Here is a 27,773-nt window from a genome sequence, read left to right as displayed (position 1 = left end):
AGGGCCCCGCCCGCTCCGGCCCCCCGGCCCCGCCCCCGGCCAGGGCTCCGGCCGCGCGGGAAGCGGCTCCGGGCCGGGGCAGGTCGCGGCCCCCGCCGTGCTGCGGGCCGGGCCGGGGAGAGCCGAGCAGGACCCGCCGGGGCCGGGGCCGGGCGCAGAGCTGCGGCAGGAGCGGGCTGGGGCCTCCGCGGCGGCGGGGGAACCGGGGGAGCCCCGAGCGGGGCCTTGGGGGGCGCCCGGCCTGTGCCCCTCCCCCGGCTCGTGGGGGGCGGAGCCGGCCTGGCCGACCGGGCCTGAGCAGCCCGCAGGGCGGCCGGGGCTCCAGCCGGCAGCGTCAAACGCCGCCCCGAGGCGTCGCTGCTCCCTGGGGCCCCGCTCAGAGCCCTGGCCTCCAGCTGCGCCGCCTCCAGCCCCCGGTGAAGCTTTCGCCCTCCCGCCACACACCCCGTGGAGCGCCAGCCCGGCTATAAGCCTGGGACTAGGGTCGTCGGCCAGGTCCAGCCGCCCCTGCGGGCAGCGCCAGCGGGCTTTTAAACAGCCGAAAGCACACGCCGCAGTCATTCTGCACCAGCTCAGCCTGCTGTTGGACTGCTCCTTGCTGCGGTCAAGGTGCCTGTGCCTGGCTTCATAAGCCGTGGCATGGACGGGTAGGCGGAGTCTCCCAGGCTCACAGCGGGCATTTCGACTTCCCCTACGGTGATCTTCTGGTCTGGCCAGAAAGTCCCTGCTTGCAGCTTCCTGAACAGGCCAGTGTTCTGAAAGATGCGTGCGTCATGCACCTTTCCAAACCAGCCTGCATTAATGTCTGTGAAACACCCATGGTGATCCACAAGCTCCTGGAGAACCACAGAGAAATACGCCTTCCAATTAATGTACTCAGTGCCTAGGTGGGCTGGTGCCAGAATTGGACTCTGCATGCTATCTATCACCCCTCCGTACTTAGGGAAGCCCATTTGTGCAAAGTATTTCAGAGCAGGATGCAACTAATGGCCCTGCACGCTTCCGTCAGCATGAGTCCAATGGTAGACTTGCCCACTCCGAACTGATTAGCAACCAATCAGTAGCAGTTTGGAGTAGCCAGCTTCCATAGTGCAGTCACCACACGCTTCTCCAACGGCAGGGCAGCTCTCATTCTTATGTCCTTTCACTGCAAGGCTGGGGTGAGCTCATCACACAGTGCCATGGATGTGGCTTTCCTCAGCCGAAAGTTCTGCAGCCACTGCTCCTCATCCCAGACGTGCATCATGATGTGATCCCACCACTCCGTGCTTGCTTCCGGAGCCCAAATGCAGCGTTCCACTGTGGTCAGCACCTCTGAATGCCACAAGCACGCTCGTGTTGTAGCTACTATGCGTGGTGAGATCAATGTCGTACTCCTCCTGCCTTTGTAGTTTAAGGAATAACTGCACTGCCACTCGGGACACGTTGGTCAGAGCGAACAGCATACTGGTCAACAGTTCGGGATCCATTCCTGCAGCCCGAAGAGACAGGGTGCACCGTACACAAACCTTTGAAAGATGGTGCTAAATGTGGACAGAAGCACAGGGATTGCTGGGATGCGAAGCAATGCATCACAGGTCAATGGGACAGGACCCAGGATGCCCCACGACCCCCTCTGGCTTCCCACAAGTTAGCGGCAGAAGAGAAAGAGATGCTCTGTGGGATAGCTGCCCAGAGTGCACTGCTCCAAATACCACTGCAAGTGCAAACACGCTATTGCGCAGGCAACTGACAGTGTGAACACACAACAGCGGTTTTCCTTCAGCGCTCTCTGAGCGGCACTGTAACTGTGCTAAAAGAAAAGGAGTACTTGTGGCACCTTAGAGACTAACCAATTTATTTGAGCATGAGCTTTTGTGAGCTACAGCTCACTTCATCGGATGCACACTGTGGAAACTGTGCTGTAACTCTGCCAGTATAGATGTGCCCTCAGTTGCAGTTCACACATACTCATTAGAGACTTCACAGATTTTGCCTGCACTGGGCATACTCCAGCCTGGGGCTTAGTAGGACTTTCCCTGTAATTGCAGCTCTGAGCTGCTGCAGGTTGTGCTGGGGTCTGGAGGCCTGAACTGAGAGCAGAGAGAGCTTCTCTCCTAAGCACTAAATGCCCCCCCTGCTGGGCCCAGGTGGCATGGAGGAGGCAGCTGCTTGATTCAAATGGAGGCGAGGGGAAGCTGGATTGCAGGGGGAATAGGAAATAGATTAGGACAAATAGCTGGTGGGGGGAAGACACTGGACTGGTGGCTGGTGGGAAGGTAGGGACGGAAAGACTGGGAGTTGGGATGGGGGTGGGACTGGATGGACAAAGCTTGGAAGGGGAAGTGTGGGGCGACTGGGTGGAAGACTGACTGGCAGGGAAGGAAACTGGGACTGAGACTCAGTTGGACAGGAGGAAGATCTGATGAGAAGCCTGGGGGAACTGGGACTGGCTGTGCAGAGATTGGGACAAGGAGCTGGGGGCAGCAGTGCAAACTGAGCAGGGAGACTGGGATGAGAAACCTGTTGAGTGGAGACAGGGATTGTCTAGGTGAGGAGATGGGTTAGATGAGCCAGGGTGGAGAAGAGATAGGACAGGGACATGTTAGAGAGAGCAGGGCAGAGAGGTCACACTTTCGGGTGGAGGGAATGGGCAGAAGAGTTTTGCCCCCTAGAGCACAGTCCCCTGAAGAGCTGGGAATGGAGGCCAAGGTTTGAGTCTCACCTTTCCTCTGCTGAGAGAAAACATCTGTGAACCCCATTCACAAAATGTTTCATCTCCCTCTAGTGCTGGTCCACTGAGGAGGAGAGCCTACTACTGCTGTCAGTTACTCCATTAGTTCAAGTAGATCTAAAGATTGCAACTCTTACTAATGAGCCATATCAGTGTCCATATGATGCCATATGATTGAATAAACAGAGTTCATTCAGTTTGTTTTTTTGAAAGCCTAGGATATTACACATAAGAATGGCCATACTGGGTCAGACCAAAGATCCATCTAGCCCACTATCCTGTCTTTCGACAGTGGCCAATGCCAGGTGCCCCAGAGGGAATGAACAGAACAGGTAATCAAGTGATCCATCCCATGTTGCCCATTCCCAGCTTCTGGCAAACAGAGGTGAGGGACACCATCCCTGTCCACCCTGGCTAATAGCCATTGATGGACCTATCCTCCATGAACTTATCTAATTCTTTTTTGAACCCTGTTATAGTCTTGGCCTTCACAACATCTTCTGGCAGGGAGTTCCACAGGTTGACTGTGCATTAGGTGAAAGAAATACTTCCCTTTGTTTTAAACGCGCTGCCTATTAATTTTATTTGGTGACCCCTAGTTCTTGTGAGAAGGAGTAAACAACACTTCCTTATTTACTTTCTCCACACCAGTCATGATTTTATAGACTTCTATCATATTTCCCTTTAGTCATCGCTTTCCACACATTACTAAGGCTGCAAAGTCAAACACAAAATTTAGGAAATACCATAATGAAGGCTACCTGTGCACTTGCATTATGATTCAGTCTAACTACATGATCCCATGATTTGTGTCACAGCAGTGCTTAGAGGCCCTAGCCCCCATTATGTAGGGTACTGTACAGATATATACCAAAGAGATTGACTATAAGCTCTCTGAGGTGGGGCAAACTACAAGTTTAAGGATTTTATAGTTATTTGTGGATCTGACCTTCAGGGCTTCTTGTTCCCTATGTTGGTCATGAATTCAGGTCTGGAACGGGGCTCTGTAGAGGGTTTTAAATTCAGAGTACGTAAAGAGTGATATTTTGGCATCGGGTGTGTGTGTGTGTGTGTGTGTGTGTGTGTGATGTGGGTGGGGGAGGAGAGACACAGATGGGACGGGATGCTTACAGGAGGCCAGAGTTTGGCCTGTAGTTTTAATTGGTTGTACTTATTTTTATGCTCCCCAACTCAAGAGTTGGAGGTATTTTGCATGCAGTTCAGAGGTTGTTGACTGGAAAGGATGTATGATGGCCTACCAGAATATCTGTGCAACCAGTGTTCATGTGTAATGGTCTTTAAGCGGTTACAACACTTCCTTTTGAAGTATGTTCTTTAACTATCTGTTCTTTTCTTAAAAGGAGATTCTTAGTCTTGAGACTCACAGCTGGACACCACTGAAATCCAGCCCTACTCAGGAAGCCCCACACTGTGTGCATTTTGCTGGCTTTCAGGGTAATTATTCAAATCCATCTCTGATGTAAGAAGGTCAATGACAGTATAGCACAAATGCTATTTAGTTTGCTTTTGCCCTTATTTTAAGCACTTGCCTAGCTGATCCTCAGGCACTAGGAGTCAATAACAACGTGTTGCTGCTTTTGGAATGGCATGCAGCAGAGAGCATCTGTAGGGTTCTGTCCTTATATAGTTGTATGTTAATTCCATTTAAATTATTTGTTTCAGCATGAATATCACCTAACGAATTTCAGGTCCCTCCATTCTGTACATGGGACTGATTTGTACATGTTAGACACATTCTGCTCTCATTTGCCAGTGAAATCCAGGGGGATTGCTAGCAATGAAAGAGATGCAAGGTTTGACACAGTGGCTTTGCTTGTTCCTGTGGCTGTTTGTTCTGAAACTGGAGTTCTGTCTATACACAATATGTTACTTTAATGGGAGTAGAGAAAAGACACACTGGGATTTATTCTGAGTGGGTATGGAGGTTTATATTGGTATATCACAATGCTGGCTAGAGTTGCTTAAATCCCATGGCCAGGGACAAGGAGTTATATTCAGCCTTGCTGGAGTGAGCCCCAGATTTATATTATGCACTGAGAAATCAAGTCCTACTTCATCAACTTGGCTAGATCTTAAGCCAGTCAATTTACAACATACATTTAACACATTTTTATGGTAACAGTAACAGCGTGCTATTTCATTCTGCCTCTTGTTTCTATTATATATAGCTGTTTATAGGATTGGGCATTTTCCTTGGAGTATTATCCATTAATGTAAGCTTTCATTACTAGCACACATTACTGAATTAGTTTAAGATGTGATTTGAAGCTGGGAAAGACCAATATCTAGTTTTAAACACTCTGTATTGAAACTTAAATGACTGAGGCAAACTATGTTTTTTATATAGTGGGGTTTTTCCATTATCAAATGGAAACTATTTTGATTAATTTTATTGTAATAGTTCAGCTCTAAAGCAAGAGAGACTTATTTAGAGAAAGGATTAGTGTTTATGACAGTCATCCTCATATTACTGCAGATACAAACACCTTGTATATCCTGATATCTGCATTTTTACACCTAGACACAGCAACATGTTAAGTTTTGATTGAGAGGTTTTAAAATAGTTTCAGTTATTGTCATGAAGTCAGGACTCATGCTATTTAATGATAATGATCTTACATGTATATATGACCTTTCATACACAGATACCTTAAACGGATTTATAAACACTGAAGTCAGTGGGAGATTTTCCCGAAGAGAGTGCTGGGAGGGGTTGTGTGCTTTATTTGGCAGATTTAGAATAGGTGATGTAAGTACAGCTGCCTACAGTTAAGTGTGCCTGATGTTTCCATTATTATAAGACCCTGTTTTCAGTTGCTTATAAAAATTTGCCAAACTATTTGGGATGAAGTTTTTCATGCCTGGTATCGGCCTGTGGGTGAATGTTTTGGGAAGCATCAGCTAAAATGTTTCAGGTTTTTCCAAGACCAGTATTAAGAGAAGTATGTTTTTCCATCCATTAACATTCAGACAATTATTTCATTGAGATGCCTTGGTGCCTCCATTCTTTGGAGCAGAGACTTTGCAGGGGTTAACATAAGAATGGCCATACTGGGTCAGACCAGAGTTCATCTAACTCAGTATCCTGTTTTCCAACAGTGACCAGTGCCAGATGCTTCAAAGGGAATGATCAGAAGAGCATCCAATGAAGTGAGCTGTAGCTCACGAAAGCTTATGCTCAAATAAATTGGTTAGTCTCTAAGGTGCCACAAGTACTCCTTTTCTTTTTGCGAATACAGACTAACACAGCAGCTACTCTGAAACAGAACAGATCTGTTATCACATGATCCATCCCCAGCTTCTGGCAGTCAGAGGCTTAGGGACACCCAGAGCATGTGTTTGCAACCCTGACCATCTTGGCTAATAGCCATTGATGGACCTGTCCTCCATGACTTTTCTAATTTGTTTTTGAACCCAGTTATACTTTTGACTTTCACAACATCCCTTTGAAACAAAGTTCTACAGGTTGACTTTTCACTATGTGAAGAAGTACTTTCTTACGTTTGTTTTAAGCCTGCTGTCTCTTAATTTCATTAGGTGATGCCCTAGTTATTTATCCCTTCACATAACATGAGAACACTTCCTCATTCACTTTCTCCACACCAGTCTTGATTTTATAGACCTCTATTATATCTTCCCTTAGTTGTTTCTTTTCTAAGATGACCAGCTGCAGTCTTTTTAATCTCTCCTATATAGGGATGCTGTTCCATGCCTCTAATAATATTCCCCCCACCCCCCGAATCTTTTCCAATTCAAATCTATCTTTTTGAGATGTGATAACTGGAACTGCAAACAGTATTCAAGGTGTGGGCGTACCATAGATTTTATCTAGTGGCATTATGATATTTACTGTCTTATTAGCTATCCCTTTCCTTAGGGTTCCTAACATTGTTAGCTTTTTTGACTGCTGCTGCACATTGTGGATAGTTCTCTGAAAACATCTGTTCAATGACTCCAAGAGCTCTTTCTTGAATGGTAACAGATAATTTAGACCAGGGGTGGGCAAACTATGGCCCATGGGACCGTCCTGCCCAGCCCCTGAGCTCCCGATTGGGGAGGCTCGCCCCCAGCCCCTCCCCTGCAGCTATGCAGGCAGCGTGGCTTGCGCCCGCCCACCTCCCAGGATTTCAAATAAGCCTGTCCTGCTGCTCTGAGCGGCCTGGTAAGGGGGCGGGGGGAGGGGGTTTGGATAAGGGGCAGGAAGTCCCAGGGAGTAGTCAGGGGACAGGGAGCGCTTGGATGGGGCAGAGGTTCGGGGGGGGGGGGCAGTCAGGAGACAGGCTGGGGGTTGTATAGGGGGTGAGGTCCCGGGGGGCAGTTAGGGGACAGGGAGCGGGGGGGTTGGATAGGCATGGAAGTCTCAGGGGGCAGGGGTGTGGATAGGGGTTGGGACAGTCAGGGGACAGGGAGCAGGGTAGTTGGATAGAGTGTGGGGTCCTGGTGGGATAGTTAGGGGTGGTCAGGGGACAAGGAGCGGGGGGGTGTGGATGGGTCGGGGGTTTTGAGTGGGACAGTCAGGGGGCAGATAGGGGGCAGGGGCCAGGGGCCAGGGGCCAGGCTGTTTGGGGAGGCACAGCCTTCCCTACCTGGCCCTCCATACTGTTTTGCAACCCCAATGTGGCCTTTGAGCCAAAAGGTTTGCCCACCCCTGATTTAGACTCCCCATCATTTTATATGTATAGTTGGGAATGGTTTTCTGATGTGCATCATCACTTCGCTGTTTTCAACGTTGAATTTCATCTGCCATTTTGTTGTCCAGTCACCCAGTTCTGTAAGATCCATTTGTAACTCTTCACAGTCTGCTTTGGACTTAACTATTTTGAGTAGTTTGTATCATCTGCAAACTTTGGCATCTCTCTGTTTACTCCTTTTTCCAGATCATTGATGAATATATTGAACAGCACAGGTCCCAGTACAGACCCCTAGAAGACTCCACTATTTACCCCTCCATTCCAAAAATGGACCATTTATCCCTACCTTTGTTTCCTGTCTTTTAACCAGTTACTGATCCATGAGAGGACCTTCCCCCTTATCCTATGGCAGCCTAAGAGCCTTTGGTGAAGGATGAGGTCTCCCTGATGTCAGGGAAGTGACTTGTCATCCCTGTGACAATACACCCAAATTTGGCCAAGTTAGAACCCTGAAAGATCACCGTTCACAAATGCCCAGTAGAGACTTGCTCAGAGCCTGGCAGCTAAATACTCTGAAGATTCTGTCCGTCATAAGCAGTCTCTGTGCCCTCACAGCTCTTATGTGCCATCCCCACAGTGCATGGTCCTTTCCTGAAGTGCAGGCTCTTTTTCCTGCAATTGCTCCTCTTGGTTGCTGGGGGCCACCATGGTGCCAGGCACCAGAACTGAGAGCAGGGAGATTGAGGAGTACAGGAGAGATAATGCCCACCTGCTGGGCCCAGGCAATGACGAGGGGAAGGAGGGAATGGAGTGACTTGACTCGAATGCAGAGGGGAGAGGAACAGGAGTCAGGAGGACAGAAGATGGAGGGAGGAAGAAGTGGGTGGGGAAGGGCAGGAGCAGAACAGCAGAGGGCAGGAGTTAGGGGACACAGGGTCTGTAGCTTCCCTACAGAACCTGGAACTGAACCCAGGAGTCCCCAGTCTCCTCATTCCTCTGCTGTCAGCAAAACAGCTGTGAAATCCACTGGCAAAGCATGTATCTCATTCCCCTGTACTGGCAGGTCCATGTAGATAACAGCCTTCTATTGCTACCAGTTACACAGTTAGTTCTGATGGCAAAGATCTGAAACTTGATGATTACCTGCACCTTGATGATGATCTGCGTGGGGAAGGTCAATATAGTTCTGTATGGCAATTTGTTTTGTTTTTTTAAAATTTAAGGAGTTAATAAAATATATTAAACGAACATTAAGATCACACAGCCAACCACTCAAAAGTTAGGAAATGCCAGAATTAAGGATACACATGCAACTCTAATTGAACCCCCTTGTGCTTATGCATTATGTTACAGTCCTTAATTACACGATCACATGCTATTTTCCTCAGGAACCTGCCTCATTCAGTACACAGGCTGGACTTGCCCTGGGGATGAATCAGGGCTGTGTAGTGAAGAAGGCTGTTTTCTGTAGGACCCTGCCTCATTTGTTGCAGAGGTTGGAAGGTGTGTAAGTGAATGAGGTTGAGGACAACAGGAAGAGAAAAGATAGTTCTCATGGTTAAGGCAATTGAATGCTGCCCTAGAAAACTGGATTCTATTCCTGCCTCTGCCACAGAGTTTCTATGTGATGCTGAGCAAGTCTCTTAAATCAAACTGCACGAGTGATCACTAATTGTGTGCCCCATTATTTGGGTGTCCCGCATGAGATACCTGGGGTCTGATTGTCAGTATAGTTGTGAGTGCTCAGCAATAACTGAGGTCAATGGAATTCAAGCTTTGAACATTTAAAATATTACATACTCAAAAATAAGAACTCAGGCCCTTTGGCTTTTGAAGGAGACACCCAAAATTAGTTAGCATTTTTTAAACAGTGTCTTTAATCCATGCCTCAGTTCCCTGCATGTAAATGGAGATAACAACTCATCTCACAGGGTGTTGTGAAGATAAATTCAGTGTTTGTGATGAATTAAGAAACTATGATGAAAGCACCATCAAAAGCACACAAGGAATTACTAAATAGTTATCCATGCTGTATGCTAAATGAGGCAGCAGTCCTGTGGAAGACATATAATGTGATCATGTAATTAAAGGCTATCATAATGCACATGTATGAGGGAGCCACCATTTTATTCTTAAGAGTATTTGCAGTGTGCAAAACAGCCCTGCAGTGAAGCCTTCTGCTTGACTCTGGAAAGAAGCAGCTCCAAGCTCAAGTCTTTCTTGCAGGAAGCACATGCCCGAGTTCACTGGTGAGTTCTAAAAGATCACAAGGATTGTTTTCTTTTAGATGATGATTTGTTGTGTGAAGAGTTTATGACTACTTTTGAACTGAAAAAAGTGTTTATTGTTCACCATTTCCTAATGGACTTATAATTAGCAATTAAGTGTTCAATATAAAGAGATTTGAAACAAGCATATTAAAAGCAGATTTCATATGGCAAGAGAGATGCTGGTAAGATACATTATGGAACTATAATTCACTTTGATTTAGAAGAGCGCATAGTTCTCTTTGGGCTTCCCTACATGGGAAAACTGACTGGCATAGTGATAGCAGAATAATTATTAGGGTTATTTCACTCTAGCTGTGAGAGTCAATTTCCTCATGTAGACAAGCCCTAAGTAAGGCTAATTAGCCCAGCAAGAGGTAATTTGTTGAAAGAGGCATGTTGAGGTTCTACCAAGCTTAATCGGCTCTGAATTTGAACACATTCAGAGTAGTGATAGATTGGCCCATAAGATACCCCTGCCTGGTAATGAAGTTTTCCAGGAACAGCGCAGCCTTTTTCTTTTCAATCTGCCCCTTCCCTATGTACCTTTCTGCTAAAAAGACTTTGGCATTCAGACTTTATTGGTTGCCAACTGTTGAAATATACCATTATTTTAGCACTGAAACAAACCTGTGTAATAGGATGTTTGCAGGCCTGTAATTTGTGCTCAGAGTTATAGTTACCACAGAATTACACTTTTTCCTGTGGCTGGTAGGAGGCTGGCTGCGAGGTCAGCACATTAACGAATATTGTGAAATGAAAAGCCATTTGCTACGTGAACCAGCTTCTCTTTATTACTAGTTTCTATTTCAGAATTCTGCCATGCACTGGCTTTAGCTCACTGCCTACCCTAGTAAACCATGATCTCAGTTATAGCATCAATGAAGAACTAACAGACTCACAGAAATAGCAGTGCTCTAGCCATAGCATGCAGCACAGGGCCTAGAGATCACAAGGCACAGAGACAGCCGTTGACCTTGAGCGCCCCCATTAGCATCGTGGTGCCCAAGTGCCAATTTCAGCACCCAAACATAGAACTAGGTGCCTTAACGGAGATGCTTGGATATCAGTACAGACTGTTGCACCAACACTCCTTGTTCTGGGAGTACCATTCTCCATCACAGGCAGCCGCGCCATGCTAACAATGGTTTTTCCTCTGCTCTGTAGCTCTGGGAGAGAAGACCAGAGCCCTCAAAAAGTAGCCACCCCCATTACCTGTACCTTGTTATCTTCAGGGAACCAGCAGCACGCCCAGACCAGCTCTGTATCCTTACACTCTGCTAGGGCAAGGCAGATCCTCCCCAAGGCCTGTAGGATGTTCTAGTCAGCCATACTACCATTGTTTAAGTATAAGGGACTACTAGATAGGGCCACTACCCTTCCTCCTAATCCCTGCAGACTGTTTGGGGAGGAGCTTTGCCAGCATAGTCTGACACACCCATTTACTTTGAAGTAAACTTTGAGTTCCTTTCAGGGTGATCCTATCATTTGACTTTCCTAATTACTAGCTACATTTTAACAGCTCTTTACAGGTATAACTAACTGAGCGCCAGCACTTCTATGAGACAGGAAAGCAGGATAACTAACCAGTTTCTACAGCAAAGCAAAGGGGGAAATCATAGTAGGTACTTACCAGCTGAAAGAGCCAGGAAATACTACTAGTTGCAAAATCTATCCTGCAAGCCTGCAGCTGTTGGCTTGTGCCAATTTAAGGGGCCAGCCCCCACAAAGGCATGCTGGGGAAAATTTATATAAAAGGGGACTCTAACAGCATGGTGAGGATGATGTTAGGAAAGGAATAGCTTTACTAGAGCACTTGTATGTAGGTTAGTACAGTAAATGAGTAATAGTATTTTTATCCCCATTTTTCAGAGAGGAAGAGCTGATCGTCAAAGAGAACAGTATGGTCACAGTGGAGTTAGGCGTTCTTAGAGAATGTTTTTCCTTAGTAGATCTCAAAGTGCTAAAACTTGTGAAGTCTGGAGTCACAGGCCTGCACTTAAATCACTGGACTTGAAACTTCCCCTTCCCTACATACACCCTCTTCTTCCATCTCCGTTGTCTCCTTTCTCTCCTAATTGTTCTGTGCAAGGAGTGCAGGTTTCTCATATCCATGTAAGACTTTATCAGTAATCAAATAGGCCCTTTAGGTAAGGGAGTTCAGGTGGTTAGTTAGTGTAACTAAAAAGGCTTAGGAAGTGCTAAACAATCATATCTCTGCCTGTGCTCTCTAGTCCCAGTCTGCTAGTTTAAACGTGCATGCTATAAGTCTCCAGGGTGCCTGTCTTGTGATAAAGTCTATGCACCTCTTCCTGAGTTCTGCACTATCACAGAACTTGCTTCAGCAGCACATATACTAAAATTGGAACGATACAGAGAAGATTAGCATGGCCCCTGCGCAAGGATGACACACAAATTCATGAAGCGTTCCATATTTAGGGGGAAGAGATAGCTCAGTGGTTTGAGCATTGGCCTGTTAAACCCAGGGTTGTGAGCTCAATCCTTGAGGGGGCCATATAGGGATCTGGGGCAAAAATTGGGGATTGGTCCTGCTTTGAGCAGGGGGTTGGACTAGATGAGGTCCCTTCCAACACTGATATTCTATGACAGGTGCAAGGAGTTTTTTGGGAACTGGTAGCCAGTCAGCTGCATTTCTAGTTTTCCCTTTACATGTTGCTAACCCTGCTGTGTAATCAGCAACTCTGGCATTTGGGGCCTGTTTCTTCTGGCTCTCGGTGCTTATTTGGGGACACTTAACTGCTAATCTTGGGAGCAAAGTGTCTGTCTGTCCTCAGACTACAAGGAGAGCAGAGGGTCCTGTGGTAAGGTGGGTCCCTCCAGGTCTGAGCTGGTAGAAGAGGAAGGGCTCTGAGTCTTGCAGAAGGGGAAGCACAGATGTGAATTCATGGTGGTGGTGGGGGGGTTAAAGGGGAGCTGATAGTGTCTGTGAAAGGGTTTGGGGGGCATTAATGGGGAGTTGATGCTGTGTATGTGTGTGGGGGTGTTGGAGGGGAGCTCATGGGATGTTGGAGGTTTGAGGGCTTGTTTTAGAGGAGAGCTGATGGTGTGTGTTTCTGGGGGGAATTGGAGGGGAGCTGATGGGGTGCAGGGGAGGTTTGGGGGGCACTGGAAGGGAGCTGAGGGTGTGTTTGTGTGTGGTTGATGCTGGATGTTCACACTTTACAGTGTTCTCTTGGCCCATGTACTGTGGGGTTTTGAGGTTTCGGGGGCATTAGAGGGGAGCAGATGGGGTGGGGGAGATTCGGGAGGGGGTGTTGGAGAGGAGCTGATGGGGTGTGGGGGGTTGAGGGACATTAGAGGGGAGCTGATGGCGTGTGGGGGAACTCAGGGAGGTGTTGGAGAGGAGCTGATGGTTTGTATGTGTGTTGTTGATGCTGGATGTTCACACTTTACAGAAAGAAAAGTAGGACTTGTGGCACCTTAGAGACTAACCAGTTTATTTGAGCATGAGCTTTCGTGAGCTACAGCTCACTTCACGAAAGCTTCTGCTCAAATAAATTGGTTAGTCTCTAAGGTGCCACAAGTCCTCCTTTTCTTTTTGCGAATACAGACTAACACGGCTGTTACTCTGAACACTTTACAGAGTTCTCTTGGCCCATGTACTGTGGGGGGTTTGGAGCTGGGGGGAGGGTTAGAGGGGAGCCAATCGGGTGTGGGGAGTTAGTGGGGAGTTGGTGCTGTGTATGTGTGTGGGGAGCTGATGGTGTTTTCTCTCTGGACATCTCTGCTGGGGAGATTCATTTTATCTTTTTTAAGCCTGAGGCTGTCTCTGGGAACGTGTCAGTAGAGGGCTGGATTCTGGCAGTTGTCACAGCACAATCTCACTGGTAGCTGGGAGACCAACTGCAAATGACTGAATTTAGCCAGTTAGGCTCCTAGCCCGCAAGGTTGTCTGCACCGGTGGATTCCATTAAAGTGAAAGGGGCTCTGCACAGACACTGACCTTAGCCAATGTGGAGTAATTTGTAAGACTGGCACCTTAGAAAGCAGATGACCACATAGGATACAAACGCCAAGAGAGTACATCATAGAAAGAACTTCATTTATTCTGGAACTGACACATATAGTTTAATTTCAATTGATATGTATTATAATAGGCTGTCCTGGAACTTGGAGAGATGGTGGAGCACCTGAGAGTTCTGAATTTGCCCTTAAACCTGCAAGCAGACTGAATGTTTCTGCTGTAGCTGCACACCTGGCTTCTTGAACTGAAGAGATTTTCAGGTAAGCATGAATACAAGTTTTGTTTTTCTAAACATCACCATCAAAGTCAGGGAAGCCTATCAATTTGGGAATAGAGCTGTATTTCTGTAGCTCTAGGTAATGACAAAACTTTGCTTTGTAACCTTATAGCACGAGAAATATGGACAATTGCTTTGGATAAAATAGAGCGTCACAGTTTCAAATCACTTTATATTTTGGAATGAATGGGACATTGGAGACAATTGCACAAAACTTAGATACTGATCAGACTGGAAAAATATTAATCTCACTAGCTGGATAGGATAATGGTACTTAGAAATTGTGCATGTTAGTAATTAACTCAGCAGATTCAACCAGTTCAATATCTGTGGATATGCTGAATTGGGGGAGTGTGCTGAGAGCAGAATTTAGCACCCTGATAGTACAGATACATTCCTGCTGCAGATGTAACCCTCACACCTCCTGGTGCTCTGTCCTCTCAAGTGGTACTGAGACCACTTAAAGATTAATGAATCTGCTACAGCCTTAGCAAAGAGCGACGTGGCTTTTAGCTCATGCAGTAGAGGCTTATACACTAAGCTCCAGAGGTCCCAGGTTCAATCCCACCTGCCGATGACTGGGGTCTGTCGGTTTTACACAGACACACCCATTAATCTTCTAGCATGTTTTTATAAAATTAAAGTATTTTTACAGACAAATAACAGTACTCTGAGGAAAGTTTTGTAAGTTGGCTCTTGATTCCAAGTTGATTGTCAGTTATAGAATTAAACTTAATTGACAAAGAGAAAAAATTATCCATATTGAATAATACAGTACAAGTGCATCTCAGTCCAGAGAGTCCCAACCACCTTCTGTTGGAGGCCTGTCCTTCTGAGAAGTCAGTAACCTTCTCTCCCCACCCCACTCCATTGCACTGGGCCTCTGCACTCTTACCCTGACTCTACCTCTCTCCATTCTCTCTCTGAGCAGAGTTGACCCTGTATGCTCCAACTGAGTATTTTGAAGTGTAAGATTCTAAAACCAGATAAAGAGGTCACTGACTAGTGTAAACCCATAGTCACTCTGTTTGAGGCCCGTGAGCGACTCTCAACTTGCACTGGGGCCTCGGACAGCAGAGCTGACCTGCAATGGTAGGAAGACATCTCTGTGCTGCTCTTTCAAAAATTTTGAATAATAAAAGTTAAGGGTGTGTGAATGTCAGTGTGGTACTGGCGCATGGTAACTGCGTGGACTCCTGTGCAATTACTTACATGCATACATTTAAATTAAACCATTGTTTCCCTGTAAGTGAGTACTCATCAACAGTAGCTCAGCTGTATTGTCTGGGTTCTGAATACAGGCAGAAATTAGCTTCTATCCACTAACTTCCCTCTTTAATCCTTTTTTCAGTTATCTTTTTGATAACATTAGCTATTTCTACCTCACTTCATGCTTTCAGCCATATTTGAATTCTCTCACCCACTCCCTGTCTGTCTGGTTTATCAGCTGTTCACTCTAATTCTCCATTTAGCTTGGCTTTGGACTGCCCATTCTCTGCGACGTTCCCTTACCTTATCTTGAAAGATAATTATGGAAGAAAGTAATATTTGTGTTCACCGAGGTTATTGACTTGAAATATGTAGTGACAGAGGCCAGGAACCTCCTGGGTATCTAGGTGTCTAACTCCCTTTGATTTCAATGGGAGTTAGCTGACTAATAACTCTGAGGGTCTGGGCCTAAATTTAGGGTTCTTGTCTAAAGAAATGCAGAGTACAACAGTGTGTCTGATCTAAAGTATCCAGTAAACACAACCCCAAATATATTACTGTGATGCATGGTTGGAAAGGGTTAAACACCCTGCAAAATAAATAACCCTCAAAAGACATGTGGGGAGATAATGTTTGTGTTTTTGTGTATTTACATATGTATGAGTGGGGTCGACAATGTAATCAACAGTCCCTGTCTATGCTGTATTCTGATAATTCAGAGGTCAAAAGAACATCCTAGCTTTTAAATGAATTGTAAACACAGGATATCTCTGTATTCATCTCTCTTTGAAATGTACAGCAAATAATCTGTGAATGGTGGAGGAAGAAGCAAATGGCCTTATGTTAATTCTATAGCTAAGTACCGGCAGTGGACTGCCTTCAAAGTCATGCTAATTACCTTTTGTTCCCCAAGAAACTCCAACCTGTCAAAAAGACATGAAATTGTATAGAAGATCCTTGGGTCCTGAGTCTGTCATCTTAGATCTGTTTAGGCTTCATCAGGGGAAGTTTGAGTCACAAGACTGAGGTCCCAGTTATGCTGGTATGCCCTGAATATGATATTTGAACATTGGACTATAAACTATGCACTATTTCTGAAAGATCTCTTTGCAACTACAAAGGTCACCATCTCTGCTATGAATCTGTACCTCAATGAATTGAGCTCATGTCTGTATGTAAATTGATTTTTTTAACCATACTCTCTCTCTTTTGTTTTTTAATTAATTTTAGTTTAGTTAATAAGAATTGGCTGTAGCACGTATTTGAGTAAGATCTGAAACATTCTTTAACCTGGAAGGTAATGTGTCTGATCCTTTGGGATTGGTAAAACTTTTTCTTTTATATGATGAAATAAGATTTACAGAAATTTTCATCATATTTGACGTGAGTACCTGGATGGAGGCCTGAGGCTGGATCACTTTAAGGGAACTGTGTTGTTTGGACTTCTGAGTAACCAGTAAGGCAAGAAAGAAACTCTTTTATGCTGTCTTGGTGAATCTAAGTATTGGAATATCTACCAGCTTTATGGGGATTGTTTGCCTAATTCTTTGCAGTTCACCCTAATTGAGTGACCACAGCTGGCCCCAACTAGGACCCCAGTCACAGTGGTGTAGTCGGCAGGATACACATTACCACAGGTTAATTGGGTTTTGGATCAGAACCACACGCTTGTCAAAATTTAATTTTGATAATGGAGAGTTTAAGGATTAAAAATCAGTTAAAGTGAGTGACCCATGATCAAGATCCTGACAGAAAAAGCCTGGAAGAATTGTGCTTACAGAGAGGTTTGTATTTTAAGCAAAAGGCCCCAGAGCAGGAACTGAAAAATCTGTTAATTGCCAGTGATAAGGAATTGTGATAAGGAACTGTGCCCACATATCTATTCAGGGACACCATCACAGGGCCTAATAACATCAGCCACACTATCAGAGGCTCGTTCACCTGTACATCCACCAATGTGATATATGCCATCATGTGCCAGCAATGCCCCTCTGCCATGTACATTGGTCAAACTGGACAGTCACTACGTAAAAGAATAAATGGACACAAATCAGATGTCAAGAATTATAACATTCATAAACCAGTCGGAGAACACTTCAATCTCTCTAGTCATGCAATTACAGACATGAAGGTCGCTATCTTACAACAAAAAAACTTCAAATCCAGACGCCAGTGAGAAACTGCTGAATTGGAATTCATTTGCAAATTGGATACTATTAATTTAGGCTTAAATAGAGACTGGGAGTGGCTAAGTCATTATGCAAGGTAGCCTATTTCCCCTTGTTTTTTCCTACCCCCCCCCGACGTTCTGGTTAAACTTGGATTTATGCTGGAAATGGCCCACCTTGCTTATCATACACATTGTAAGGAGAGTGGTCAGTTTGGATGAGCTATTACCAGCAGGAGAGTGAGTTTGTGTGGTGGGGGGGGGGAGAAAATCAAGGTGGGCCATTTCCAGCACAAATCCAGGTTTTCTCCCCCCCCCCCCACCACACAAACTCACTCTCCTGCTGGTAATAGCTCATCCAAAGTGACCACTCTCCCTACAATGTGCATGATAATCAAGGTGGGCCATTTCCAGCACAAATCCAGGTTATCATGCACATTGTAGGGAGAGTGGTCACTTTGGATGAGCTATTACCAGCAGGAGAGTGAGTTTGTGTGTGTGTGGTTTTTTTGGGGGGGTGGGGGGGTGGTGAGAAAACCTGGATTTGTGCTGGAAATGGCCCACCTTGATTTTCATACACATTGTAAAGAGAGTGGTCACTTTGGATGGGCTATTACCAGCAGGAGAGTGAGTTTGTGTGTGGGGGGGCGGAGGGTGAGAAAACCTGGATTTGTGCTGGAAATGGCCCACCTTGATTATCATACACATTGTAAGGAGAGTGATCACTTTAGATAAGCTATTACCAGCAGGAGAGTGGGGTGGGAGGAGGTATTGTTTCATGGTCTCTGGGTATATAATGTCTTCTGCAGTTTCCACAGTATGCATCCGATGAAGTGAGCTGTAGCTCACGAAAGCTCATGCTCAAATAAATTGGTTAGTCTCTAAGGTGCCGCAAGTCCTCCTTTTCTTTTAGTGATAAGGAAGCAGACCCAGCGAAAATGCTCGCAGTGAGAAACCAGCAGCTAGAACTTGAACAAAAGCAAAACACAGCTGATATGGAAGGAGAAGCTGCTGAATGAGAACACCTGTGTTTTGAACATGAACAAAAAATGACACATATTCGATTGCAGGAACTGGAAGCTAAGGCCTGAGGCTGGATCACTTTAAGGGAACTGTGTTGTTTGGACTTCTGAGTAACCAGTAAGGTAATAAAGAAGCTGTTTTATGCTGGCTTGGTGAATCTAAATATTGGAATATCCAGCAGCTTTATGGGGATTGTCTGCCCCATTCTTTGCAGGTTATCCTAATTGAGTGACCACAGCTGGCTCCCCACTAGGACCCTGGTCACAACTAGTCACAGCCAAATCAAGAATAATGCACAAGGTAAGCACCAAGTATTAGGGAATGCAAAATCAGTGATACTTCTAATGTAGACGGACTGAGGGATTGCCCAAGTACTGGTGTGAATCATCAGTAATGTCGTCTAATGCAATGAGTTTGTTGGTGTAAAAGACAAGAATGAACCCCTACATCTGTACAACTCAGTTCAAGGACTTGTTACCTTCATTCTCCCTGGGTGCAGAAGGTATGAGAGTCACCACAGTCCATCTGAGACCTACTCAGTCTAGGGTAGTGGTCCCCAAATGGAGGGGTGTGCCCCCCGGGGGGTGCAGAGGAACATTCAGGGGAGCGCGGTGGGGCTCAGGCCAACTCCCATGGGAGGGAGCACCACCCAGCCCCATGATGCCCCCAGCTCTGCTCTGGCCCTGCCCCCAGCCACAGGTCTGGCCCGGCTCCTGGCCACCAGCTCCTGGCCCCAGCTGCCGTTGTTCTGGCCCAGCCCCTGGCTGCGGGCCCGCTCCCAATTGTGGCTTCTGGGGGGGAGGACGAGGTAAGGAGTGGGGGAGCATGACCAAATAAGTTTGGGAACCACTGGTCTGGGGCATTCTTCCTAGAAGGGCAGGCTGTGTCTCTCAGCAATGACCTGAGAGCATTGGTTGTTTGCACCACTTTTCTCTTTAGAATTTGGAAACAAAAAGACAAATAGATGCTATTTCAGTTATAGATGGGGCTGGTAAGGTTGCCTGACACTTCCCATTAATAGACCTTGTTTTCAGTTGCTTATAACTTTGCCAAACTTTATCTGTTCAGGCAGAAACTTGTGAGAGCACAAGAAGGACCTGCTATAAGGATGAATCAGAGTTGTGTACTGAAGGAGGCTGTTGCAAAAGTTGGAAGGTGTGTACTCTTTGTAGTACTGGGGCAGGGTGGTCTAGGCCTGTCCATAACTAACGCATACCCCTTCAATTAAGGGGCAAGAACCACTAAGTCCAGGCTACAATTGATTTCTGGGGACGACAAATGAAAAAAAAGGTGTGGGGTCAGAGGTGGGGAATCAGGGATCAATCAGAAACCACCCCAAGAGCGCCCACTACTCCTGAAAGGCATGCTGGGGGCCAGTGGCTGCTGCCCAGAAGAACTCTGCTCCAAGTTGTGATTGGATAAGGCACAGGAAATAGATCCCACAGTCAGAGCTTCGTCCTCCTGGAATGATGGATGGCTGTCTTGGTCTCTCAACTTAGTGGGGCCATGGATGGGGTGTGCAAAAATAAGGAGGTGAGGGGAGAAGCACAGCCAGAACTTCAGTAAGAGGCTCTGGAGGAGCTGGAAGATGGGCTACAAGCTGATGAACTCTATGTAGATGTGCATCAGGGTCTCCCTCTTGCTGCAAAAGGGGAGGTGTCAGAGGAGTTCATGAACCGTGCCGGCTACATGCCCGTGCCCACCACTCCGTGTAGGAGGCGACAACTAATATCCCTGGTGGGCCATAGGACCAGAGTGGAGTGTAGGCTGCTCCATCAGGTTCCTTGCCCTCCTCAGGCGGCTGCAAGTCCCACTGGTTGGTTATCAGGTGGGACATGAGGGCAAGGAAGTAAATAGAATAGAAGATAATAAGGTGATAAATAACAGTCATCATGGATCTGTCAAGAACAAATTGTGTCAAACCAACCTGATAGCTTTTCTTGACAGGGTAAGGGGTGGGGGGGGGGGGGAGAAAAAAAAAAGAAAGATAAATGTGGTATATCTTGAGTTTAGTAAGGCTTTTGATACTGTCTCGCATGACCTTCTCATAAACAAACTAGGGAAATACAACCTAGATGGAGCTACTATAAGGTGGGTGCATAACTGGTTGGAAAATCATTCTCAGAGAGTAGTTATCAGTGGTTCATGGTCATGCTGGAAGGGCATAACGAGTAGGGTCCCGCAGGGATCAGTTCTGGGTCCGGTTCTGATCAATATCTTAATCGGTGATTTAGATAATGGCATAGAGAGTACACTTATAAAGTTTGCGGATGATACAAAGCTGGGAGGGGTTGCAAGTGCTTTGGAAGATAGGATTAAAATTCAAAATGATCTGGACAAACTGGAGAAATGGTCTGAAGTAAATAGGATGAAATTAATAAGGACAAATGCAAAGTACTCGACTTAGGAAGGAACAATCAGTTGCACACATACAAAATGGGAAATGACTGCCTAGGAAGGAGTACTGCGGAAAGGGATCTGGGGGTCATAGTGGATCAGAAGCTAAATATGAGTCAATAGTGTAACACTGTTGCAAAAAAAGCAAACATCATTCTGGGATGTATTAGCAGGACTGTTGTAAGCAAGACACGAGAAGTAATTCTTACGCTCCACTCCGTGCTGATTAGGCCTCAACTGGAGTATTGTGTCCAGTTCTGGGCACCACATTTCAGGAAAGATGTGGCGAAATTGGAGAAAGTCCAGAGAAGAGCAACAAAGATGATTAAAGGTCTAGAAAACATGCCCTATGAGGGAAGATTGAAAGAACTGAGTTTGTTTAGTCTGGAAAAGAGAAGACTGAGCAGGGACATGATAACAATTTTCAAGTACATAAAAGGTTGTTACAAGGAGGAGGGAGGTGAATTGTTTTTCTTAACCTCTGAGGCTAGGACAAGAAGCAATGGGCTTAAATTGTAGCAAGGACAGTTTAGGTTGGACATTAGGAAAAACTTTGTAACTGTCAGAGTGAATAAGCACTGGAATAAATTGCCTAGGGAGGTGGTGGAATCTCCATCACTGGGGATTTTTAAGAGCAGGTTGGACAAACACCTGTCAGGGATGGTCTAGATAATACTCAGTCCTGCCTTGAGTGCAGGGGACTGGACTAGATGACCTCTCGAGTTCCCTTCCAGTTCTATGATTTTATGTAACACAAGTACATACAGATGTTTCTTGGTGCAGTTTGGAGGTATACTGGCTAGATATTGTGCAGCTGGCTCAGATGGCATGTTAGGGGCAGCTTGGGAGGCTCAAGGGGCAGGAGTGAAAAGTGGGCAGGGAGCACCCTCAAGGAAAGAGAGAGAAGCAGGAGTCAAGGCTACCTTCACCCCCTGGAGCATATGACAGGGGATGAGTGATTTGGACCGCTTCATGCACTAGCTAAATGCCACGGGGTCACCTAGCCCCTCCAATCGTAGTCCAGGAGGTCTCCTGGTCTGGTGGTACCAGCCAGGACCAACCTCTGACACACCATGGGGACTCCACCACCTACACATGGAAATGGGGTATGGAAGGTATATAGTGAGTAAGGCAGTGCATTGCAGGAAGAGAGAGAATGGTCTTGTGGTTAATGCAATTGAATGGTCTTCCTCAAAAGGAAAAAAGACTGTTACATTTTAACCAAATTCTACAGTATTTTATGAAGTCTGTAGCATTGTTTTATTATAGCATAGCAACTATTCATGCAGCCCTTATCTGGCAGCCTTAAACTCCGAAGTACAGTGGAGTTTGTTGGTATATTACAAAGAAAATGCCGCTGGGCTCCACTCCAGGGCATGGAGAAGGCAATGGTCTTATTTACTGCCTTGGCCAGGGCCTCACTTATATGCTGGGCACTACTGCAGCTTTCCTTAGAGGGCTCGCGGGTCCTGGGTTCACTTCACAAGGTGTTATTTCTATAGTGCAGCAATGAATTAGAGCCACATGTGTTCTCCAGAGAACAGTTAAAAGATAATTCTCAAAACCTCATTCGACTACACTAATTCCCAGTGTAACTCCATTGACATCAGTGGTGTTACATTGTATCTCAATTTGGCCCATCTCTCCATTTAAAAACAAAGGTGCATCTCCCTTCTGTTCAGATCTCCCGCACGCAGTGTGTTATCTCTGAATGTGCCAGCTTGGTAATGCTGCGATACCTCCACTCTCATGTTTAATTTGTTGCAGAATTCCACTTGAAAATAATCCATTCAGCACCTGCAGCTGCTGGGATGAGGAGTGGTTTCTGTGTCTTGTTCAGAGATGTTCTCTACATCTTTGGTCAAGCAGAATGCTGCAAGTAAGAGTAATACTCAAACTGTGATAGCAGCCAAAATCTACATGTAGTAATCTTCTGTTGAATTGGTTTGAATTTAACATCTAAAGTTCCTATATATTTTCTACTTGCTGTGAGGTTACCAGCGAGATACTAACTGCACTGGAGAATATCCAATGGCTTTCAGAAGGAAACAACCAGTATTTTCATTTCACTGTGCAAAGACTAGTGTTCGATTACCACTGTGACACTAGTGCCTCACACACGATGACACACACTGCAGTCCCTGCAGGTTGTTTTACTAAATACTGGAAGTGGCTTGGCAGAAATAACTACCTATAATAAAGCTATTACTCCAGGCCCTGAGTGGGACCAGCCATTTATTTTATGTTACCAAACAACTCACTTCTAATGACATGCAAAGCCAGGCAACTAGAAGCCATTAAAAAACAAGTGTCTTCTAGCCACAACCATGCTGTCCCTACTTCCATGTCGTGTTCTGGAATGTAGGGAACCACTGACTTTACAATGGTAGCTGCTGTATGGGGTTGGATAGCAAACTCCTTCATGCTTCTCCTGGAGGATACGTCCTCAAAGCTCAAGAGAAGTGTGTGAGCGGGGTAGTTGCTGTAAAATCCTCACTCAGGCCCAAGTACTGTTCTCTCACCAATACTGTAGAGTTTTCCTGTCTCCAGGCTGTCTGGACAGACAGTTGGGTTTGTCTGCACTTGAATTCTTTGTTGTGTCTTGACACGTGAATTTACAGGATTATAAATCCTATTATAGACACTAAACAAACCTTGGTTGCTAGTTGTTTCACCCTAAACTGCTAAAGGCCTGTATACTGTCTGCACTATAATTTACAATAATGTTGTGTAACATATCAAAACATGACTAAAAATTCAAGTGCAGACAAGCCCTTCGAGAGTTGCATAGGAATATACTATGACTCTGGTGGGTTCTTACATATCCACATCCAATGCAGAGCTAACAGTGTTAAAATTCCCCATCTTTTGGAGCCATCATCCAAGGATTATGAAGGTTTTACTATTAATAATTGAGGGAAGAAGTAGAAAAGGCCCTGTGATCCCAGCCAGTATTTAATAATTTTAAAGTTAGAATTCTTTTCCAAATACTGTATCTAATACCTGTCACCTTTCTGGTGGGAATTATCTTGCTGAAGGTGGTACAAGGTTGAAAAGCCAGATGACCCCCATCTCCTGCACCATGCTTTGCCCTTGTATAAAATCTGCTAGTAACTCTCCATGGACGAAGAGTTCTGGAGCATGCCAACTTCTGGTAGGGGGAAGGTTAGTCCATATACCTTAGATTCCTGAGGTGCAAAGTATTACTATATAGCACCTTCCCACTTCCCCCAAGGATCTCAAGGTTCTCTACAAACATTGCAGTATTGCAAAGCTGAATGTGAAATGTCAGATATTTCATACTCGAAAGAACAAGGGACCAATTCTGCCTTCATGCACACTGCAACCACCTGGGTCAATAGGGTTGCAGAAGGTGTAATTGGGGGGAGAACTTGGCTGCTGACAACTGGAACATCCAAAGTACCATCTAAATATTAGAAACAAGCAACTGCAGAAGCATTGTCAGCAATGATGGCTAGATTCATTCAGATCTTCGCTGTATAAAAATAACTGCCCTAGATACATCCTTTTGCTTTACACTAGTGAGCTCAATATGGCAATTTAAAAAGAATGCCATTAAAGATGGCAGAGCTTGTTTCCCAAGAGCCTGCATATCAGAAAAGCAGCAGTCACTTAAAGCAGAGAAAGCCTGTCTGCCCTAGCATTCCTCTGACCTTGAGAAAATCTGTTTGCTCAGTAGGGGAGCCTATCAAATGTGCTAAGCAGCAGAGTGAAGTAATCTTTTTTGCATGTGTTTCATTCTTTATTTTAACATTATCTTGTACATTCTGATTGATCAAGCAAAAGTGACAGTCCAATCTGTCATATTGACTTTTGTAATTCACTGGTTTGCTGTTTGCATAAGTGAATTCTCAGCGTGGAAGGTCATGTGTGCTTTTGATTGCTTCACCTTGTTTGGTTGCCTGGGAGAGCCAGGCTACGAGTTTTTTGTCTTAGGCCAATGAGAGCATCTTCAGGGTGTTCACAATCAGCTGATGCCATAATCATCGAGGCTGGTATCCACTGACACAGAAGATGATGTTGAAAATAAATAATCTCTACAGACTTTATAAAACCTTAGGCCAGTGTTTTTCAAAGTATGACACTGGCTTCCTTGAGGAGACTAAACTAGTTCACACTTCACCTAGAAGTGTGAACTAGTGGCTAGAATAGGGGACTGAGAACTGGGACTCCTGAGTTCTGTTCTTTGGTCTGGTCTGCTGTGAAACAGAGGACAAGTGGCATAATCACTCCATGTCTCCCTCTGTGTAAATTAGAGGTGAAGACATTTGCCTTCCAGACAGGGGCTTAATGGTGAGGTTTAATGAATCAATGTTTGCAAGCCACTTTGGGCTGTTTAGGTGAAATATGATATAAAATGCTAAGTATTATTGTTTTTGCCTTTCCATGGATTTGATCAAGCCACAGGCAGATGGCCATATGAGGAGGGGAAGGAACCTTCTGTTCCCGGTATTCTCATGTCCCAAGCAGAGCTCAGTAATGAACTCTTAATACTTGGGAGATACTATCTGCTTTGCTTAGCAAGAGGTGGAAATGCCCCGACATAGGAGATCCTAGCAGGGCCTTCTCTGCACTCTATGGGCACTAAAACCGACTCTCAAAGTATTTATTTCAACATTTTCCTCCTGGATTATTTCCCTGTGTTGCAGTGGAGCCCAGCAGCCTCCCTGAGGCTGGGAACACTTTGTGCCGAATGCTGGACGAACACGTCCCAGAGAGCTGACAGCCTAATGGAGAGGAGATGGAACGAATGGATGTTGCACGGAGTAGGGGGAAGATGGAAGCCAAGGTGATGGTGAGGAGATCCTGTGGTTCCTTGGGCCAATGACGTGCCTGATTTGATGAGACTGATCGTTCTCTGTCCTTTTACCCCTCTGCCAATGTACAGTTACACAAAATTACCGCTTTCCCAGAGAGACTGTAGTAATCATTTACTTATGACCCCTGTCCTGCAGCCTTCTGCCAGGTGCCCTCCTCATGGCAGCTGTGGAGCAGAGAGCAACAGTGATAGGGTGACCATATTTCCCAAAGGGAAAATGGGACACTTCCAGCCCCTCGCTCGAGGTCCCCCCCCGTGCTAGACTGTTGCCTGTGGCTAGAACCCTGTGGGGAGGGAACCCTCAGGAGGCTGTCGGGGCCCCTCGCTGGAACCCTGCGGGGGGGGGCCTCAGGAGGCTGTTGGGGCCCCTCGCTGGGACCCTGCGGGGGGGTGGGTGAGTTCAGGAGGCTGTTGGGCCCCTCGCTGGATGGAACCCTGCGGGGGGGGGTGGGTTCAGGAGGCTGTCGGGGCCCCTCGCTGGGACCCTGCGGGGGGGGGCCTCAGGAGGCTCTCGGGGCCCCTCGCTGGAATCCTGCGGGGGAGGGGGTGGGCTCAGGAGGCTCTCGGGGGGCCCCTCGCTGGAACCCTGCGGGGGGGTGGGTGGGTTCAGGAGGCTCTCGGGGGGCCCCTCGCTGGAACCCTGCGGGGGGGTGGGTGGGTTCAGGAGGCTGTCGGGCCCCTCGCTGGAACCCTGCTGCCCCCCCCTTCCATGCTGGAACGCTGCTTCCCCTCCCAGCTCTCTGCCTCCCCCGCTGTGGTGTGGAGGGCGGGCATCTCCACTTGCCCCTCCATGTTCTTCTGCACCGCACCCCACTTTTTTGACAGAAGTGGGCGTTTGTCCCGTTTGCTCTTGCCGCAAGTCAGCCAGAGCAAACAGGACAAATGCCTCCTTTTGAGAAAAAAATCGGGACAGGGCTTAAGAAAGGGATTGTCCTGGCCAAAACGGGACGTATGGTCACTCTAAACAGGGAGGGGCCAGATTACGTTTCAGCGAAGGTGGTCTTGGGGGAGCACAGGGACTGGCTGGCTGGCCAGTGTTCCCCTGTCTCCTTTAGCAGCCGCAGAAGGGCGGGGGTGTTGGTCAGAGGGGAGAGCTGGCGGCACCTGCAGAGCGGCCTGTTTCTTTTTTTCTCCTGTATCCTCCTGTTTCTGAAGGCATGTTTTGAACAATTTTTTTTCAAAAGCTTGGTTTAGCCTGTGCCAAAATTCCAGGGATCCCAACAAGTCTGCACCTTTCTCTTCTGCGTGGAGCTAAATCGACTGCTGCATGGCCACACAGCTTACAGGGATCTTAGTTTATGGGGGAAAATGTTGACAGGTTTCTTTTATAAAGTTGTGTTTTGTTATGTTTCCAATAGTTGCTATAACCAGAAAATAATTTACAAAGCAAGGGAGCCTTGTACACTGAAGAGACAGGAATAGTGCTAGAGCTGACCAGTTAAACAGTCTTCAATTTTAAATGCCTCGATAAGCACAATAAACCTTGCTGAGATCGTCTTTACCTTACTGCATCATAATAGGAAACTGAGATTTAGTCTCTAACCCTATAAAGAAAATTCTTTCACAGCCTGCTAGGAATAGGACAAGCAGGTCTTTGTGTTACAAAGCAAAAATTTCCAACACTTTTTTTTAATAGTGCAGAGAAATAGTTGTCACTTTAGTGCTGAACTATGTTTCCTCTGAAACATAAACCCCGTTCTGGGCACAAAGCTGATTAGTTCAGAACAGATTGGTGGTTTGTTTTGTTTTTAACAGAAGACAAAGCTTATCCCAGGAGTTGTGCATCTGGATGGCAAGTCAGCAGTACAGTCAGCACCAGGAGAGAGGCAGCTAGAAGAACCACTAGTAGGAATAAAACCATTCTGATGTCACAAGGAAATTGTAACATTCAGGAGAAAAGGAAATGCCTGGAGCGTGTGTGCAGTACTGCAAGTCCAGCCACCACGGTCCTGTGGGGGGAACATCCTGTTCTCAGCATCCCCAGCTCTGAATAGGCTGTTGGAATGGGTGATTGTGTCCTCCTGGCAACTGAAAGTGCTGCCGAATAAGCAGCAGAAAGTGCTTCCAGGAAAGGCCCCTGGAATAAGAGGAGTCTCTGCCACAGCATCTCTGGGTGTGCGCTAATTAAATTAAACCAGCAACGACAGCATTACATCTGGCTCTGCCGTGACTGCCGCATTCTCTCTGCTGGTGGGAGCACAGTTCTGGCAGCTACTCTGGCCTTGGGGTCTGACTAGTTTGAC

General features: G+C 46.2%; 1 long non-coding RNA gene and 1 other non-coding gene across 2 annotated transcripts; both read left to right on the top strand.

Moving 5' to 3' along the window:
- Positions 1–354: 354 nt before the first annotated feature.
- Positions 355–27,773, top strand: LOC141993290 (uncharacterized). Its single transcript, XR_012640810.1, has 8 exons — positions 355–3,045; positions 4,075–4,168; positions 13,751–13,877; positions 18,184–18,415; positions 18,508–18,593; positions 19,362–19,448; positions 25,361–25,506; positions 27,286–27,773. It is a non-coding gene; the product is annotated as an uncharacterized LOC141993290 (long non-coding RNA).
- LOC141994273 (U6 spliceosomal RNA) lies at positions 11,969–12,071 on the top strand. Its single transcript, XR_012641064.1, has one exon. It is a non-coding gene; the product is annotated as a U6 spliceosomal RNA (small nuclear RNA).

The sequence above is a fragment of the Natator depressus genome, chromosome 9 (assembly GCF_965152275.1).
Source record: "Natator depressus isolate rNatDep1 chromosome 9, rNatDep2.hap1, whole genome shotgun sequence".
NCBI lineage: Eukaryota > Metazoa > Chordata > Testudines > Cheloniidae > Natator > Natator depressus.
Note: the sequence above shows the minus strand (reverse complement) of the source record. Positions and strands in the feature narration are given on the sequence as shown.